Below are 13,197 nucleotides of genomic sequence, written 5' to 3' on the forward strand. Positions count from 1 at the left end.
GTTCATAGAAAATGCATAGCACTAAAACGACTCTCAAGCTTGGTCTTCAGGTGGTGGCGTAGAGATGGCTCCTTGGACGAAGACTTCAGTTGATGTGGATGGAGCTGAAGGAGTTGGTGCTGGAGCTGGTTGCGCTGAAGCTGTAGCTGGTGCAGATGAAGTGGCTCTAGTGTCTGGAACAGGCACTGCAGCAGACCTCTGAGCTCTAGGCACTCTGGCAAATGCATCAGTGGTTGTCTTGCCCTTCCTCTCCTGCATATCATCTTGAAGTTGCTCCACAACAGACTGAATCTCAGTTACCTTCACATCCAAGTCATAGAATTTTTGCTCCATGATTCTTTCCAAGCTCTCCTGGTTTTGAGTCAGGGTGGCCAGTCCCTTCTCAATCCTCAGAGTGGATGCAATCAGGTAGCCAAGCTGATCTTGCTTGCTCTTCAGGAGATACTGAGATGCTTCTTCAGTAGTTGGCATCCTTGCAGCCTTTTCAGTTTTTGCCTTCTCCTTCTTGGCTTGTGCGTGCACAGAAGATGGTTCATCCTCATTCATAACCACAATGTTGTCCTCGAAGTCTGGATAGATAGACATGTGCTCCTTGTCCAGCAGATATGTACCAGTGCCCATCTTGGAGTTGATTAGCTCCTGGATCTGTGGGGCATACCCACAACTCCTCTTCTGATCTGCAGCTATCCTCTTGATAGTTTCAACTATTAGGCTCATGACTTTGAACTTCTGTGGGACATCAAAGATGTGAAGCAAGTTAATTGCATGGCCTCTGATCATCTTGTGATCACCTGACTTTGGCAAGAGAGTGTGCCTGAGGATCCAGTTGATGGTTGGCAAGCCTGATAGAAGGTAATGTACAGATCCAATCTTATGTGTCTCAAGAGCAGCATCTGGGATCTCCTTGTACATGTGTGCCATTGTGTTGTGATCCTTCTTCCTGTTGGCATAGACATCCAAGTCATCTTCACTCTCTTTTGGGGCATTGATCAACTTCGCCCATTCAGCAACCGTGGACTGGTACCTCGTACCTTCAGACATCCAGACAATCCTTCCATCTGGATAGAAATGAGTTGTGGAGTAGAACTGCATGATGAGCTCATCATTCCATTTTGTGAGCTTCTGAGCCACAAACTCATCGACTCCACAAGCCTTGAAACTATCATGTACACCTGGATAGTGATCCTCATTCTCCTTGATGTAGTCCCAGTCGACCCATCTCATGTCACACACTATGGGCTTCTTGTCAAGCAACACTGTCTCATAGAAGTCCTGTTGTTCCTTTGTGTGGAACCTGTAATCAACAGCAGTCCTTCTCCTGGTGGCATATGGATCTGACTCTCTCCATAGCCTCAACCCCGAGTCTCTCCTGATCTTCATGTTCTCAGCCACAGGATGAGCATCATTGTGGTCTGGAATCTTGGGTTTGAGCTTCCTCAGGACTTGTCCTTCATCATCTTCATCAGCAGCAACTTCAGGCACTGGGGCCTTGTTCTTCTCAGCAGCTGGTATACTCCTGGTATTCCTCTTAGGTGCACTCTTGGGCTTGGAGGCTGCTTTGGGTGCTTCTTTGGGCTTTGATGTTGCAGCCCCTGACTTTATAGCATCACCCATCAGCTTTTGTGCCTTGGGTGCTGGTGCAGCAACCTCTTCTTCCTCTTCCTCTTCAGAATCTGTCATGATTGAGGATCTCCCAAGCACTCTAGCAGTGCTTTTTTTGGTCCTCTCCTTCCTCTTCTTCCCTTCTGCAGCAACCTCTTTGGGTTCAGATCCCAAAGGGACTTGAGTAGATGCTCTGGCCTTAGACATTGGAATTCTCTTTGCAGGAACCTTTTGCTTCATGCCTGGCTTGGTGGCAGCAGCAGTGCTATATTCCTTCTTAACCACTTTCTTCTTGGAAGTGGCCTCATCCTCAACTGCCACATAGTCTTCATCCTCAGATTCAGAGGTCTTCTTCTTTCTGGCCCTTGTGGCAGCTTTGGGTAAGTTGCTTGGGGTGCTCCTGCTACCATCATCTGAACTACTAGAGGGACTAGTGCCCTCACTCAGGTGAACCTGCTCCTCTGACCTGTTCTGGCTGTCACTCTGATTAGACATATTGCAAACACTGACAGCAGACCCAGTGAATAGATATAGATGAGATAGAGTGGATGAGCATCACAAAATGCAGAGGTTTTTACAAAAGAATGAGTCAAAAACTTAGTTTTAGTTTTCCACAGAAAGCATTTCGGATCAACCGATTTGTAAACTCGGTGATACCAAAGCAGCTGTTGGAACCTAAACTAGTGAACTCGGTCAGACCGAGTCACAGTTCGGTGGCACCGAGACTGCTAGGGTTTCACAAAGTCCTGAACTCAGTCACACCGATTTGCAATTCTCGGTCAGACCGAAAATTACATGTGCAATGGCCTGAGCCGAATCGGTGGTACCGAGTTCCACAACTCGGTGGGTCCGAGATGGTTTCGGCGGAAACCTAACCCTAAATTTCAATTCACGACTAAACTACGGAGTGTTTTGACTGGATAAGAATGATCTCAATCGTGGCAAGATACATGGCGAACACAATGTGCTAGGAATCAGATAGGGATAGCATAGTGATCGAGTTCATACCCTAGTTCGGCGATGAACTCGCTACGGCGGCAACGGCGGGGATGATTCCCGTTGATGGCGGCGGAGACCAGCGGCAGGAGGCGGCTGGCAACAAGGAAGACGATCCGGAGACCCTGGAGGCAGAGCGGGCTAAGCGCGGGTCGAGGAGGTTCGGAAAGTTTTCCAAAATTTGACCCTTGGGTATATATAGCCCGACCCTGTCGGTGTGACTGAGTGGAACAACTCGGTGGCACCGAGATTCATAACTGCAATTAGTTACTGAAACTCGGTGTGACCGAAAGGTTCAAATCGGTTGCACCGAGATTGAAAACCTAGATCGACTTAGTGATCTCGGTATGACCGAAATGGATGAATCGGTCAGACCGAAACGCACAAAGAAGTTTTGGAAGTTTAAGTCTATGACGAATCGGGGACTCCGAGTGCTCCTCACACAGAGTGGTTCGAATCTGACTTGATCAAATTTTGTGATGTAGCATGAATAGAGTTTGAGACGAGAAAAGCATAGATAGCTAGAGAGGGTTCTTAGGCATTCTTGTCCATCCACTTGGCAAAAGAAAAGAAAACCAATCAATCAAAACAACAAGTGGATGTCCTCGAATGAGTAAAATATGCAATCAACATGCTCACACAATAAAATGGCAATTGAAATATGTGGCAAAGCATGCACAACCAATTCTAGCATCTATCAAACAATTTGCGATGACTAGGTCATCTATATATGAGTATATTGACTTAGGAGTCAAATGAGAACATTTGACCATAGGTCATACTCATCATTTAAGCACAAGTGGGGTTACCACTTTTACATAAAGCATTGTTGTGTTCACACCATTAGAGTTGCTTTAGCTCAATTCTTAGAGTAAAGCTCCCCCTAGATGTGATATCCCCCCTAAGAGGGATGAACTAACCTTGGGTTTTGTCGATGATGACTTCATGTAGATGTTGAAGATGTGGATGCTCAATGTTGATATAGATCATTTGAAGCTATCCATCGGAGTGAGTTGCACTTTCAATACCTACACGGGTTAGTCCCACAAAGAATAAACAAGGATATCCATAGACATAAAGTGATGCACACACAAGATGATGTCTATGAAAGCTTTTAGGTTACCTTGTCCCTTGTCTTACCAACAAGAGGGTTTGTGACTCCTTGAACTAGTGCAAGATGTGGAAGTTGATTGCACTTGTTCTTGCCAAGATGATAAGAGTGAAGTATGTTGGCGGAGTCACCCTCAAGAACTCTCTAGTTCTTCTTCTTCGGGATCCACACCATCTTGATGGGAATCCTCGGTGTTGTAGTTGTACTTGATGAAGTGGAACTTGAAGTAGTCTTGGGAACCCACTTGACCAAGGCCTTAGGAGCTTTTTCAAATGCATCAATTTCCTCTTGAAGCTTGTCCTTACCTTTTTGCTTGTGGTCTTGTGGTGGAAGATCATCTTGAGCTTGTGTCCCTTTGAAGGAAGTAGGATCATACTTCTCTTGTTGAGGAACAAACTTCGTCTTGGGGTATTGATCTTCTTCCCACTCAACTCCATTGGCATTGAACTTTCGTTCAAAACCAACACCATGATTCTTCCGGTGCCTTCCTTGCTTGCGTACAATTTCCTCGAATTGCTTACTTCCGGCAAGGCTCTTGTAAACACCTTTCTCTATAATTCCCTTCAATAAGGTATTTTCTTGCTCAAGTGTAACTTGGCTAAGAGAATCATTAGTGGAATCAAGAGAACTACTAGAAGCAACAATATTGGATTTAGCATGATTATTGTTACTACTAGAGGAAGAATCTTTCTTGTTCTTGTTACTAGACTTGACTTGAGGCATGTAAGTGGATAAGAGTAAACGCTTGGCAATGTAAGAAGAACTTTTCTTACGAATATCATCATTGATTGCTTTTAAGAACTCATGCTCTTGCTCAAGGTTGAGCTTTTCAAAGCGTAATTTCTCATGAGTCCTTAAAAGTTCTCGATGATCTCCTAAGATAGTTTCATGAGCTAACTTAAGAGTGTTTAGTTCTTTAGTTAGAGACTCAATCTTCTCCTTATCATTGTCATTCGTTTTATCTTGATTGGCATGATTAATTGACGTTTCATCACAGTATTCATCACTAGAGTTGTCAACAAGTAAATCATCATCACCTAACAAGTCATCTTCATCACTATTGAAATCAACATACTCGGGGTGTGATACCTTTGGGCCTTTAGCCATGAAGCATGTTCCAACCCCTTCATTTGGTGAGTCAAATATGTCGTAGGAGTTGGTTGTCACAAGTGCTAGATCGGCAACACCTTCATCTTGAGTATATTCGGAGTCGGAGTGATAGCTTCTCTCGGAGTGGTTGTCGGAGTCGGAGTCGGATACCCATTCACCAACATGAGCTTGATGTCTTCGTTTTGTGTAGCTCCTTGATGACTTGTCCTTTCTTTCCGAATCCTTGCTTCTCCGTGAGGGTCTTTGTTCATAACGATCATCTCTACTCCTTCTTTCTCTAGATGGTGATTCTTCTCTTCTACTTCTTCTCTTGGGAGAATCTTCTCTTCTCTTGTAGGGGGCCGTACACTCATTGGAATAGTGTCCGGGCCTTCCACAATTGTAGCAGTTTCGCTCTCGACTAGAAGATCTTTTGTCATTGTAGGACCTTGACTTGGAGCTTCTCTCTTTGCTTCTACTCTTGTAGAACTTGTTGAAGTTCTTCACCATTAAGCTCAATTCTTCATTGAAGGTTTGTTTCTCACTCGATGATGTGGGGGCTTCACATGAGGCTTTGTAAGCACCACTTGATTTGTTGTGAAGTTCCTCTTTATCCTTGAGTGACATCTCATGAGCAACAATTCTTCCGATGACTTCCGTTGGCTGAGATCTTTGTAATTTGGCATCATTTGGATCAATGTGAACACAGTATCATATTTTCCATCCAAGGCTCTTAGGATCTTCTTGATGATGAATCTATCGGCCATCTCTTCACTCCCTAAGCCGGCAATCTCATTTGTGATAAGAGCAAGCCTAGAGTACACTTCAGCAACACCTTCACCATCCTTCATTTTGAACTTGTCAAGTTGACTTTGAAGCACATCCAATTTGGATTCCTTGACGGAGTCGGTACCTTCGTGCATATCAATCAAAGTATCCCAAATTTCCTTTGCATTCTCAAGACGGCTGATTTTGTTGAATTCTTCGGGGCACAATCCATTGAAGAGGATATCACAAGCTTGAGCGTTGTATTGCAGCATTTTCAACTCTTCCGCGGTGGCTTCATGGTTCGGTTCTTTCCCGTCAAAGCATTCACCTTGCAAGCCAATACACACAATAGCCCAAACGACGGGGTTATGTCCAAGAATATGCATTTTCATCTTATGCTTCCAACTAGCAAAATTAGTGCCATCAAAGTAAGGACCTCTAAGGTGATAATTTCCCTCGCTAGACGCCATACTCTCCTAGGTTGTGAAACCAAGGCTATGACCGCCAAAAGCTATGGAAATCAAAGCAAATGGAGACCAAATCTCTGATACCACTTGTAGGATCGAAAGTATGTCTAGAGGGGGGTGATTAGACTACTTGACCAAATAAAAATCTAGCCTTTTCCCAATTTTAGTTCTTGGCAGATTTTAGCTATCTTAGCACAAGTCAAGCAATCTCCACACAATTCAAGCAAGCATGCAAAATAGTATATGAGCAGCGGAAAGTAAAGCATGCAACTTGCAAGAATGTAAAGGGAAGGGTTTGGAGGATTCAAATGCAATTGGAGACACGGATGTTTTTGTCGTGGTTCCGATAGGTGGTGCTATCGTACATCCACGTTGATGGAGACTTCAACCCACGGAGGGTAACGGTAGCGCGAGTCCACGGAGGGCTCCACCCACGAAGGGTCCACGAAGAAGCAACCATGTCTATTCCATCACGACCGTCGCCCATGAAGGACTTGCCTCACTAGTGGTAGATCTTCACGAAGTAGGCGATCTCCTTGCCCTTACAAACTCCTTGGTTTAACTCCACAATCTTGTCGGAAGCTCCCAAGTGACACCTAGCCAATCTAGGAGACACCACTCTCCAAGAAGTAAATGGTGTGTTGATGATGAACTCCTTGCTCTTGTGCTTCAAGTGATAGTCTCCCCAACACTCAACTCTCTCTCACAGGATTTGGATTTGGTGGAAAGAAGATTTGAGTGGAAAGCAACTTGGGGAAGGCTAGAGATCAAGATTCATATGGTTGGAATGGAATATCTTGACCTCAACACAAGTGTAGGTGGTTCTCTCTCAGAAAATGTGTATTGGAAGTGTAGGTATGTTCTGATGGCTCTCTCCACGAATGAAGAGTGGGTGGAGGGGTATATATAGCCTCCACACAAAATCTAACCATTACACACAATTTTCCAAACTCGGTGGGACCGAATGGTTAAACTCGGTCGGACCGATTCAGCAAACCTAGTGACCGTTAGGATTTTCGGTGGGACTGAGATGCAACTCGGTAGGACCGATATGGTTAGAGTTAGGGCATAACGTAATCTCGGTGTGACCGATTACACAAACTCGGTGGGACCGATTTTGGTAATAAGCTAACCAAAGAGTTGGTCAGGTAAACTCGGTGGGACCGATTCGCTCATCTCGGTGAGACCGAAATGTTACAAAAGGGAAACAGAGAGTTTACATTGCAATCTTGGTGGGACCGATCGCTCATCTCGGTAAGACCGAAACGTTACGAAGGGAAATAGAGAGATTACAATCCCATCTCGGTGAGACCGAGATCCCTATCGGTGAGACCGATTTGCCTAGGGTTTGTGGCAGTGGCTATGACATTTGAAACTCGGTGGCGCCGGATAGAAAGAATCGGTGGGGCCGAGTTTGACTTTTGGTTTAGGTCATATGTGGATGTGGGAAGGTAGTTGAGGATTTTGGAGCATATCACTAAGCATTTTGAGCAAGCAAGCCATTAAGCAACACCTCATCCCTCCTTGATAGTATTGGCTTTTCTTATAGACTCAATGTGATCTTGGATCACTAAAATATAAAATGTAGAGTCTTGAGCTTCAAGCTTAAGCCAAACTTTTTGTCCTTAAAATTTTCAGGGATCCACTTTCCTCATCCATGCCATGCCATTCATTGAGCTTTTCCTGAAATATTAATCTTGGAATAATGTTAGCTCAATGAGCTATATGTTGTTAGGAATTACCAAAACCACCCAGGGATAGTTGCACTTTCAGTTTGACATGGCAATATGGGAGGCATGATAAAGCATGTGGTAGGTATCGCGGCATAGGCATAGCAATATAGCGAGCAACTAGCCAGCAAAGATAGAAGTGATTTCGAGGGTATGGTCATCTTGCCTGCAAAGTTCTCCGAGTTGATGTAAGCTTGATCCTCGTAAGCGTACTCAACGGGTTCCTCGATCACGTACTCGTCTCCCGGCTCTACCCAAGGCAAGAACACAAGCAAGGGAAACACAATCAACCACGGTGCAATGCGCAAGCAACATGATGCAAAACATGGCATGATATGCGGGATGTAATATGCAATGCATATGCGTGCTTCGGAAGGGAAAGATTGAACCAGGCCTCAACTTGGCAAACCAAGAGTGCCGCTGGAAAGATGAGTTGATTTTAGTCAAAATCGATATAAAGATCACTGGAATCGGATGCACGGTTTGCAAAAGGCAAGCAAAACAATAATGGCACGATTATGCGATTAACAGCACGATGCCATCTAAAACGCAACAAGAAACTAAGCTATTGCACTCTAACATAGCAACAAAGTACATGGCAGTGATCCACTCAAGATGCTTGACAAAAGATGAATGCTGAGCTACGGCTAAATCACACAAGAGTAGGTTCAAAGTGCAAAAGATAACAGCCTCTCAGACTTAGTGAAAATAACAACATGATGGGAATTAACATCAGGAAGCAATGTTTAGAGCAAGATAACAACATGCTACAGGATCAGAACATAGCAACACAAGGCATGGCATGAAACTACTCAAAGCATATAACAAAAGTCCCTTACTGACCATAAGCCAAAAAGGATCAGAAGATATGATGGCACCCATGTAAACATAGCAAGTCTCGTTAACAGATTCAGACTTAGCAGAAAACTGGACATGGCAAAACAGAGTTACGTAGGCATGTTTGCGAGCTCGATGCACTCACCACAAGGCATTTCATGACTAACTAATCATACACCCAGCAAGAAGACATGTTCAAGAAGCTAACCATGGCAAGAACCATCTCATAGCATGCATGGATCAACTACAACACCCTTGGCAAAATTGATTAACACGTAAACAATCTGCCAGGAACATTTTATAGCAGAAGTAGAGTAAGATTGAGTCATGCTAGGGTACTCCATAATTGCAAACAAAGACATGGTTGGATAGAACATAACAATATCTCAAAATCATCCTTACTGAACATGCTCAAAAGAGGCATGGATCACTCTGTAGCAACAAGAATACATGGCATAAAAATAACATCAGGGAAATGACTTAGAAGAATTCTAAGTCCCTGAAATCAGCAACATCACGAGAGCTACTTTGCATGCTTGTGCTAGTCACCACATTTATCACAAAAATACATGGCATACACCCCTGTAAAGATGGCATGGCATAGCCCAAAACACATGTAGGGCTCAAGTTCATAGGAGGCACACAATAATCATGGGAAAAATGACAAATGCTCATAATCTGTTAAGAATTAGGAACTAACATTATGAAGCACTCTTCCAACAGTATTTTAGGCATCAAGATGGACTCAAACAAGCATGGTGCAATGGAACAAAATGAAGAGCACATCCAGACGAACAATTTGATATATCACACGTCCAAAGAGGAGCTACGCTGACAGAGTTATGATGTGATGAACAGGGCTAGAAAATATTAGGGACTTAGGGAAAAACGAGAGTCAACCCTAGGGTTTACTGTAGCTGGATCTAGATCTGGACGGCACGCGAACCGAGGATCGCCGGAAAAGGGGTCTCGTCGAAGAGGAAGCAGAGGGTGGCGGCCGGAGCTTGGGGCGGGGACGGCGAGGTCCTGGGACGCGGCGGCGGGCACGGACGCCGAGGCACGACCGGCTCCGGTAGGGAGGCGCGGCGGTGCGGTGAAGGAGGCGGCGGCGTCGCCGGAGTGGAGATCCAGCGCTGGCGGCGGCGACCGAAATGAGGTAGGCGCGGGCGGCGCGGCTGCCGGAGCGAGGTAGGCGCGGGCGGCGCGGCTACCGGAGCTCGCGGGCGGTGAGGCGAGGAGGCGGGCGCCCGCGGGTGCGATCGGGCGGCGTCGCGGGCCGGTGCGAGTGCGGCGATGTGGGCGTGGGCGAAGGCGACGTGGCGAGCGGCGACTGGCTGGCGCGGTGGAGGTGGACGTGTCCGGACGGACTGGACGTGTCCGGCGGCGCGGGGTGGAAGAAGGCTAGGGTTTGGACCCGAATTTTCGGAGGAGTGCACATATTTATAGGTAGAGGGAGCTAGGAGAGTCCAAATGAGGTGCGGTTTTCGGCCACGCGATCGTGATCGAATGACCGAGAGGATGGAGGGGGTTTAGATGGGTTTTGGGCCACTTTGGAGGGGTGTTGGGCTGCAACACACACGAGGCCTTTACGGTCCCTCGGTTAACCATTGGAGTATCAAACGAACTCCAAATGACACGAAACTTGACAGGCGGTCTACCGGTAGTGTACCAAGGACACTTGGCAAGTCTCGGTCCAATCCGAGAATATTTAACACCTGCACACGAAAAGAGGCAAAAGGGGGCGCCGGAGGACATAGGAGTGACGGAATGCAAAACGAACAACGGGGAAAAAGCTCGGATGCATGAGACGAACACGTATGCAAATGCGATGCACATGATGACATGATATGAGATGCATGACATGGACAAAAGCAAAACGAAGACAAAACCCAACCATGAGGGAATATCATAACTTAGTGCCGAAAATGGCAAGAGTTGGAATACAAATATGGCAAGCTACATACGGGGCGTTACAACACTCCACCACTACAAAAGGATCTCGTCCTGAGATCTAGGACTGGAAAAACTCCGGATATTCGGAACGGAGGTGGTCCTCGCGTTCCCAGGTGGCTTCACGGTCGGAATGATGTGACCACTTCACTTTCAGGAATTTGATAGACTTGTTGCGAATCTTGCGCTCAGTTTCTTCAAGGATAGCAACGGGATGCTCATGATAAGACAGGTATTCTTGGAGATCAATCTCTTCAAAGTTGATGGTGCGGTTAGGAGTCTTGGAACACTTGCGAAGCTGAGACATGTGAAACACGTCGTGCACATTTGCAAAGTTGGATGGAAGCTCAAGTTGATAGGCGAGATCGCCTCTTTTGCCAATGATCTTGAAAGGATCCACGTATCTAAGGGAAAGCTTCCCTTTGATACCGAAGCGACGAGTACCTTTCATTTGAGAGACGCGGAGGTAGACATGGTCTCCGATCTCGAAAGCCAAGTCACGATGCTTGCTATCATAGTAACTCTTCTGGCGCGATTGCGCCGCTTTGAGATTTTCGCGAATGACTTTGCACATTTCTTCAGCCTCTATGATTAAGTCATTGCCAAGAAGTTGGCGTTCACCAGTCTCTGACCAGTTGAGAGGAGTACGTCACTTTCTGCCATAGAGAATCTCGAATGGGGCCTTGCCCGAACTCGCTTGGAAGCTGTTGTTGTAGGAGAACTCAGCATATGGAAGACAATCTTCCCACTTCATACCGAAAGAAATGACACAAGCCCTGAGAATATCTTCAAGAATTTGATTTACTCGCTCGACTTGGCCACTAGTTTGAGGATGAAAGGCTGTGTTGACGCGAATGTTGGTGCCCATAGCCTTCTGAAAAGAATCCCAGAACTTAGAGGTAAAGATGCTTCCACGATTTGAAGATATCAACTGTGGAATGCCGTGCAAAGAGACAATCCTGGAGGTATATAGCTCTGCCATGACTGTTGTGATAGATTCTTTGATAGGAAGAAAATGAGCCACTTTAGTGAGCTTGTCGATGACGACGAAGATCATTGCCACATTTGGACTTGGGAAATCCAGTCACAAATTCCATCTCAATATGGCCAAACTTCCATTCTGGAATGGCAAGAGGTTGGAGGAGACCAGCTGGCCGTTGGTGTTCTGCTTTCACTCTTCTGCAGACATCACATTCATTCACGAACTATGATGTCTCTCACTGATTAGATATGGTGCGATCTATGATGTCTCGAACTGATTTACCGCTATCGTTTTGGGGTTATGCTTTAGATACAGCTGCATTCACGTTAAATAGGTCACCATCAAAATCTGTTCAGACGACATCTTATGAACTATGGTTTGGCAAGAAACCCAAGTTGTCGTTTCTTAAAGTTTGGGGCTGCGATGCTTATGTGAAAAAGCTTCAACCTGATAAGCTTGAACCCAAATCAGAGAAATGTGTCTTCATAGGATACCCAAAGAAAACTGTTGGGTACACCTTCTATCACAGATCCGAAGGCAAGATATTCGTTGCTAAGAATTGATCATTTCTAGAGAAGGAGTTTCTCTCGAAAGAAGTGAGTGGGAGGAAAGTAGAACTTGACGAGGTAATTGTACCTACTCCCTTATTGGAAGGTAGTTCATCACAGAAATCAGTTCCAGTGGTTCCTACACTAGTAAGTGAGGAAGCTAATGATGATGATCATGAAACTTCTGATCAAGTTACTACCGAACCTCGTAGGTCAACCAGAGTAAGATCCGCACCAGAGTGGTACAGTAATCCTATTATGGAGGTCATGTTACTTGACCATGACGAACCTACGAACTATGAGGAAGCGATGATGAGCCCAGATTCCGCAAAATGGCTTGAGGCCATGAAATCTGAGATGGGATCCATGTATGAGAACAAAGTGTGGACTTTGGTTGACTTGCCCAATGATCGGCAGGCAATAGAGAATAAATGGATCTTCAAGCAGAAGACTGACGCTGACGGTAATGTTGCTGTCTACAAAGCTCGACGTGTTGCAAAAGGTTTTCGACAAGTTCAAGGAGTTGACTACGATGAGACCTTCTCACCCGTAGTGATGCTTAAGTCCGTCCGAATCATGTTAGCAATTGCCGCATTTTATGATTATGAAATATGGCAAATGGATGTCAAAACAACATTCCTTAATGGATATCTTAAATAAGAGTTGTATATGATGCAACCAGAAGGTTTTGTCGATCCAAAAGGTGCTAACAAAGTGTGCAAGCTACAGCGATCCATTTATGGACTGGTGCAAGCCTCTCGGAGTTGGAATATACACTTTGATAGTGTGATCAAATCATATGGGTTTATACAGACTTACGGAGAAGCATGTATTTACAAGAAAGTGAGTGGGAGCTCTGTAGCATTTCTGATATTATATGTGGATGACATATTGCTAATTGGAAATGATACTGAATTTCTGAATAGCATAAAAGGATACTTGAATAAGAATTTTTCAATGAGAGACCTCGGTGAAGCTGCTTATATATTGGGCATCAAGATCTATAGAGATAGATCAAGACGCTTAATTGGACTTTCACAGAGCACATACCTTGATAAAGTTTTGAAGAAATTCAAAATGGATCAAGCAAAGAAAGGGTTCTTGCCTGTGTTACAAG

This window comes from Triticum urartu, chromosome 3A (genome assembly GCF_056163025.1).
Source record: "Triticum urartu cultivar PI428250 chromosome 3A, HENAU_Tu73, whole genome shotgun sequence".
Lineage (NCBI taxonomy): Eukaryota > Viridiplantae > Streptophyta > Magnoliopsida > Poales > Poaceae > Triticum > Triticum urartu.